General features: G+C 37.8%; 1 long non-coding RNA gene across 1 annotated transcript; it reads right to left on the bottom strand.

Annotated features, from left to right (window-relative positions):
- Positions 1-5,801: 5,801 nt before the first annotated feature.
- On the bottom strand, positions 5,802-6,467 carry LOC110685920. The gene is made up of 3 exons (XR_002504121.1): positions 6,401-6,467; positions 6,214-6,312; positions 5,802-6,108 (listed from the first exon to the last, which is right to left on the bottom strand). It is a non-coding gene; the product is annotated as an uncharacterized LOC110685920 (long non-coding RNA).
- Positions 6,468-6,487: the final 20 nt, after the last annotated feature.

The raw sequence follows: 6,487 nt of genomic DNA, 5'->3' as shown, positions 1-6,487 counted from the left end.
AACATTTTGAGGAGGATGATCCTGAATTAAGTGAAAATGAGGTCCAAGATATTGAGGATGATGATGCTGAATTAAGTGACTATGATTATGAGGATAAAGATGATGATGATTTATTTGATGAGTTTGTAGATCATGATATACAGGAGGGTTACTAGGAGTTTTAAGTGTCTTTCAAAGGGTGTTGAGGATAATGATTTTGAGCAGAATGGTGAGGATGGTTTGCAGATTGGGAATAATGAGGACATAGTGGATTCAGATGATGAAGTGGTGAGTGAGGTTGGTTCAGATGATGAGGGGCCAGTGTTTCCTGAGTTCAACCCAGATACTGATTTTAAGGGCAAAGTGGTGTTGAGTAAAGGCTTAAAGTTCCCAACCAACAAGTGCTTTAGGAGGGCTTTACAATACCATGTTATTGACCATGGTTATGACTTTTACTTTCTGCATAACAACAACCAAAGAGTGAGTGTATATTGTGCTAATAGATGTGGATGTCCTTGGAAGAGAGCAAGAATTGTGGAATGCACATGCAAAGCTAGAAGGAAGTGTAGGTTTAAGATACATTGCATGAAGTTAAAAGGGGTGGCAACTTGGAAAATCAAGAGTCTTAGGCTTAAGCATATATGTGGGCATCAACATAAGAACTCAAAGATTAGTTCATAGTACTTAGCTGAGAGGTACCTTGAAGACTGGAGAGATGACCCCACATGGAAGATAGCAGCATTTATTAAGAGGGCAAGAAGAGAGTGTAGAGTAGAAATAAAGTACTACTTGGCATGGTATGCTAGGCAGAGGGCATTCAAGATGATTTGGGGGGATGCAGCTTTGGAATATGAGAAGGTTTGGGATTATGCAGCTGTCATAATGAAGTATAACCTAGGAAGTACAGCTGTTATGAAGGTAGATGGAGTGCTTAACCCCCAACCTGTTTTCCAGAGGCTATATGTGTGCTTGCAAGCCTGCAAGCAAGGATTCATGGCAGGATGTAGGCCAATCTTGGGAGTGGATGGTGCTCACTTGAAGGGGGCTTATCCAGGCATTCTACTGACAGCTGTGGGGAAAGATAACAACAACAACATCTTCCCATTAGCATGGGCAATTGTAGAAGTAGAAAATGGAGAAACTTGGACATGATTTTTGGAGTTGTTAAGACAAGACATTGAGTCAGTTGCAGACTCTGTCACTTGGGTGCATGAAGCTGATGAACTCACTTACATGAGTGACAGGCAAAAGGTAATTGTGTTGCTTACAACTTTGTTCTTTTGTTTAACCAAACTTACCTATGTTATGCTTATTGCTTACTCTGAACATATGAAACAAGGCCTATTGGATGCATTTGCCACAGTCATTCCTAAATGCAGACACTAGGTACTGCTGCAGGCACATTTGGAGCAACTTCAAGAACAAATTCCCTGGGACTGTCTACAAAGAGCACTTTTGGAAAGCTGCAAGATCTACCACAGAGGTACAACCTGTATTACAGCATATTCAATTGCTTGCTTGTATTTGCAACATATCTTACATGTCTCTTGCTTTTGTGTTATTTTGCTTATGTATGGCCATAGCATCACTTCAAGCAGCATATGCAAGACATCAAAAACCTGAGTGTAGATGCCTTCAACTACTTACAAGCCATCCCAGCTGCTCATTGGTCAAGACACAAATTCAGCACCTTCTCCAAGTCAGGTATGCTCTTGAACAATTGTTGTGAGAGATTCAACAATGTTCTTAGAGAAGCTAGAGCCAAACCTATTCTACAGTTGATGGAGTGGATAAGGAGATATGTAATGGGAAGGTTTTTTTGCAAAAAAGGAAGGGCTGAAAACTTTCAATGGTGTGATCATGCCAACTGTTCTAAAGATGGTGCATAGAGGTCTGCAACAAGTGTCCAACATGAGAGTAAGTCAAGCTCACTTAATGGAGTTTGAAGTTGATGACTCAAGAGACACCTATGTTGTGAATCTGGAAAACAAATCTTGTAGCTGCAACAGATGGACTCTTATGGGAATTCCTTGCTGGCATGCACTTGCCTGTATTCAATTGAGAAGGCTAGACATTGAGAACTTCATCCACCCAGCTTATCATGTGGAGACCTACACCAAGGCATATGCTCCAACCTTTAAAGCAATGTCAGGTCATCAGCAGTGGGAAGTCACTCCTTATCCCAGGCCATTATCTCCTGCACATAGAAACTTACCTAGCAGGCCTTCACATAAGAAGAGAAAGAAAGAAGTTGGAGAAGATAAGGAGAGGAAGAATGTAAAGAGGGCAAAGGTGCAAAACAAATGCTCTAACTGTGGTGGGTTGGGGCATTACAAGAATAAATGTCCAACCCCACCTATTGATAAGCCAAAGAGGCAGCCTGGAAGACCAAAGAAAGTTGCAGCAATAGGGCAACCAGTAGCAGGCCAAGCAGCAGGAACTACCTCATCCCAACAACTGAGTCAATCAACCAAAGCTTCTCAACAGTCCATCTCACTGTCTGCACCCCAACATGGAACTCAGCAAGCTCATTAAGTTAATCAAACTTTTAATGTTAATACATATATGCTCTGACAACTAATCTTTTGAAAAACAATTGGTGTACTTGTTTTTTACACCAACTTATGTTATGGCAGTTCTGTTTTGTAAAACAATTGGTGTATTAGTTTTTTACACCAACTTATGTTATGGTATGGTATTTCTGTTTTAAGCAATTTCATTAGTTCAATTCCTCTTACATTGTGTGCATGTTATTGTTGCTTCAACATTTGTAACAATATTTAGAAATCAAAACATGAAGTGAGTAAACAAGATGGCATAAAAACAGTAGATACACTAGTAGAAAAAACTAATTTAGAAGCGGTTCAAACCCCCTAATTGGAAGCGGTTTTGAACCGCTTCGGTTTGGGGGGCTTGCCATTGTCAGTTAGAATTGGAAGCGGTTTGGCGCCAAACCGCTTCCAATTCCTATTTTTAAAAAACAAAAATTCTACAATTGGAAGCGGTTTTGGCGCCAAACCACTTCCAATTGTAGAATTTTTTTTATTATTTTTTATTTTTTATAATTTATTACTAATAATATTAATATAATAATATTATTAGTGACCTTTCACAATAATTTCAGTATTATTAATTAATAGTAAAATAATATTATTAATCGATATAAATTTATTATTATTAATTAATAATAAAATTAATATTATTAACTAATAATAATATTAATATTAGTTACAAAATAATACAATAATATATATAACACGAAATAATTATATATATAAAAAGTAACATCATTAATATATTTAATGAACAACAATATTTAATTACACCAAAATATATTAAGATTACAATTAGAAACACTACGTACATACTAATACATACTTAATTAAAATAATGTTGACAATAATAAGTAATTAAAAAAGTTAAGCTAACAAACCAATATAACCATTACCGCAATTCTACATGCCATCAAATGTGACGAAAAAAAGCCCACATGTCGCGAACTTCATTGATTTCATTCCTTATTAACGGGCCTTCCCTTTGAACCTTGCAAAACTTTAGAGAAAAAAAAAACCAAACATTGTCATGAGTATCACAACACCGAAATTCACCGAAAATCACCAAAATGGCCGAAATGCACAAAAAATGACATGCATCACGTACATGTACAGGCTGCTGGGCAGCTGCCTGGCTGGGTGCCTGCCTTGCTGGGCTGTTGCCTGGCTGGGTGCCTACCTGCCTTGGCTGCTGCAGTGGCCTAGGCAGCCTCCCTTAGCTGCTGTAGTGGCCTGGGCAGCCTGCCTTGGCTGCTGCACAACCTGGGCAGCGTGCCTTTGCATATTGCGTGTTATGCTTGTGTTTTGTTCAGTGCAATAATGAAAACAATTAATAGGTTGAAGATAGTAAAAGCATACCTCATCTAGCTGTTGTGTGTCCTTGCAACTACTGACTATGTCAAGCATAAACCTCATAACGTATAGGGCACAGTCAAGTCCGTTGTCTTGTTGCGCACACTGACATGCCATAAAGGATATCAAATCATGCATAGCCATGACCGAAGCCAAGTATATTAAGCAAATCACTAACTCAAGGCATTACCTTTCCATATTCCCACGTAGGACCCGCAGCAGAACGACAATGTAGCTTCTTCATAACACTTTAGGAAAGTAAGTTCAAAGTTAGAAACATAAATACTCAATGGTTTAAGTGAGGTCAATCAACAATAGGAAGCAATATGTACCTATTCAATATATTATTCACTAGCAACCTACGTGGTGGATTCTGACGAAGTTAATCACAGTGGTAGATTGTGTATTTGGAAACACAAATCACCAAAAGGGTCCAATGAGCACTGCATATATTGAAAAAACGTCAACAAATATACGCCACAGTTAACTGCATTTTCAAAAAAATTTTAAAAAATAACTACTGAATTTATGACATTTGTAGACGTACTCCTCAAAACATGGGGCTAATATGAACTTATCTCCCGCACGCGTTGATGCCTTGATACTCCGTTCTAGGTAATCTTCCACATCACGAGGGTTGCACAAGCATCTGGTAAGCGAGGTCTGCTCGGGGCAAAACCACCCAACTGCAGCCTTGGAATCGCCTAAGCATCTAAGGTGCTCCTGTAGTGCCCTTCATGACAGTATTGTGGGGAATAATTATTAAAAGCATTGTTTACAGTCGAAAATGCAACAAAATGATTAGGAATAGTGGCATTGCATTACCTCATGAAAGCTTGAACGATGGAAATGTTAAGCATGGCACCAGATAGAAATTCCTTCACATCCTCTTTTGCAATTGGTGCGATCCCATCCTCATCATAGTGAAACAATGCCTTAGGTAAAATCACTTCAATAGATCTACCCCTAGGCAACTCACTCACACGGTTATGAAGAAAAGTACAAGCTCTAGAGAGCGAATTCAGGATGCCGACTTCTACTAGTGGAGTACAACTCGTGGCAGAACCTCTCGAACTCTTCAACCCTTGTCCTTGTTCCATGTTCTTTGTAGGTTGGACATTCTTAGATTTTGGCTTCTCCACCTTCTTCCTTTTAGATGACTGATTTTCATTTGTAACATAAAAGCACATGGTTATATTACAAGCTATTTGAGACATGTTTTAAAAACAAGGTAAGTAGTGTACACTTACCCCTCCTATCAACCTCACCCGATCACGTGGCCATTGCACAAAGCTACCTTTCGCATCAACCAGCGTGATGAAGTCATATTCCTCTCTAGGTGCCGGTAGTGGCAAGTCCTCAAACCCTGGTACTATGGAATTGATCCCGACCGATATATAGTGGGTACTAGTATTAGACTTAAAATGGACCTTGTTAAACGGTTCACTAGTAGAGAAATGCTCATTTGCGTCGCACTTTTAGAGTGTATTTGCGTCGGTTCTAGGTGCGAAGCAAGTGTTCGCGACGCAAATGACTTTAAGTCATTTGCGTCGCTCATTGGTGCGACGCAAATAACTCTTATTTGCGTCGAACTTTTATAAAAGTGCGAAGCAAATGATAATTATTTGTGTTGCTTATTTACAAAAACGAGTGTTATTTGCGTCTTTTTATAATAAAAACGCGACGCAAATAGTGTTAAATGGTGAAGCGAATTCTAGTTATTTGCATCGCTTTTTTACAATATTATTGTGACGCAAATGAATCTTGTTTGACAATTCAAAAGCGAATTATTTGCGTTGCTTGTTTGTTTAATGATCAGCGATGCAAATGATATATAAATATATTATATGATACAAAATAAAAAGTAAGAAGAAATAATAAAGAATTCAAATATAAATTTTGGCAGAATTTCCTTTGTAATTTGGCCTACCCATAAAATTGGGAATGACGGCATCATATCAAAAACCTGTCCAATAAATTTACAACTCAATTCCATTGACATTAAAGTCATCATTCAACACAACCACCAACACCAACCCAAATTGTTGGTAAACAAAATACATACATTCATGTCAATCCTAACAAATAGAACAAGAGTCTAACAAGTAAATGGAGTTTTGTAAGTGTAGATCTAAAGTTCAACATTGCATACAAAATAGTCTGCCCAAATATCTCGAACCTCGTTTATCTCCTCATTTGTGTACGGTGTAGATCTTGAAAAATCCTATTAGCACAACACAAACAAAAGATCAATGCAAAAGTTTAATCCAAGTGTAAGTACTTCAAATTGTATTTATTAAGTAAAAATGAAATATTTGACACCTCATACCGTAATAAGGTCCTCACTATTATGATGATATTGCATTATTTCGAACATATAACGCATGACGTAATAGCCACATTCACGTCCACCTAATTGTTGAGGACACTACATACATTATAACAATTAGTTCAATTTAATTGCTATACATAACATTATTAAGAAAGTATATTTTGGGTAAGGAATGAAGTTAAACCTGTCCCAAATGCCATGTCAATTTACTTCCCTTAGGTTGTCCACCTAGTGTCTTGTAATTTCGAAAAAGCACTACACATTTGAAATA

Source organism: Chenopodium quinoa, unplaced genomic scaffold (assembly GCF_001683475.1).
Source record: "Chenopodium quinoa cultivar QQ74 unplaced genomic scaffold, ASM168347v1, whole genome shotgun sequence".
NCBI classification, from domain to species: domain Eukaryota; kingdom Viridiplantae; phylum Streptophyta; class Magnoliopsida; order Caryophyllales; family Amaranthaceae; genus Chenopodium; species Chenopodium quinoa.
Note: the sequence above shows the minus strand (reverse complement) of the source record. Positions and strands in the feature narration are given on the sequence as shown.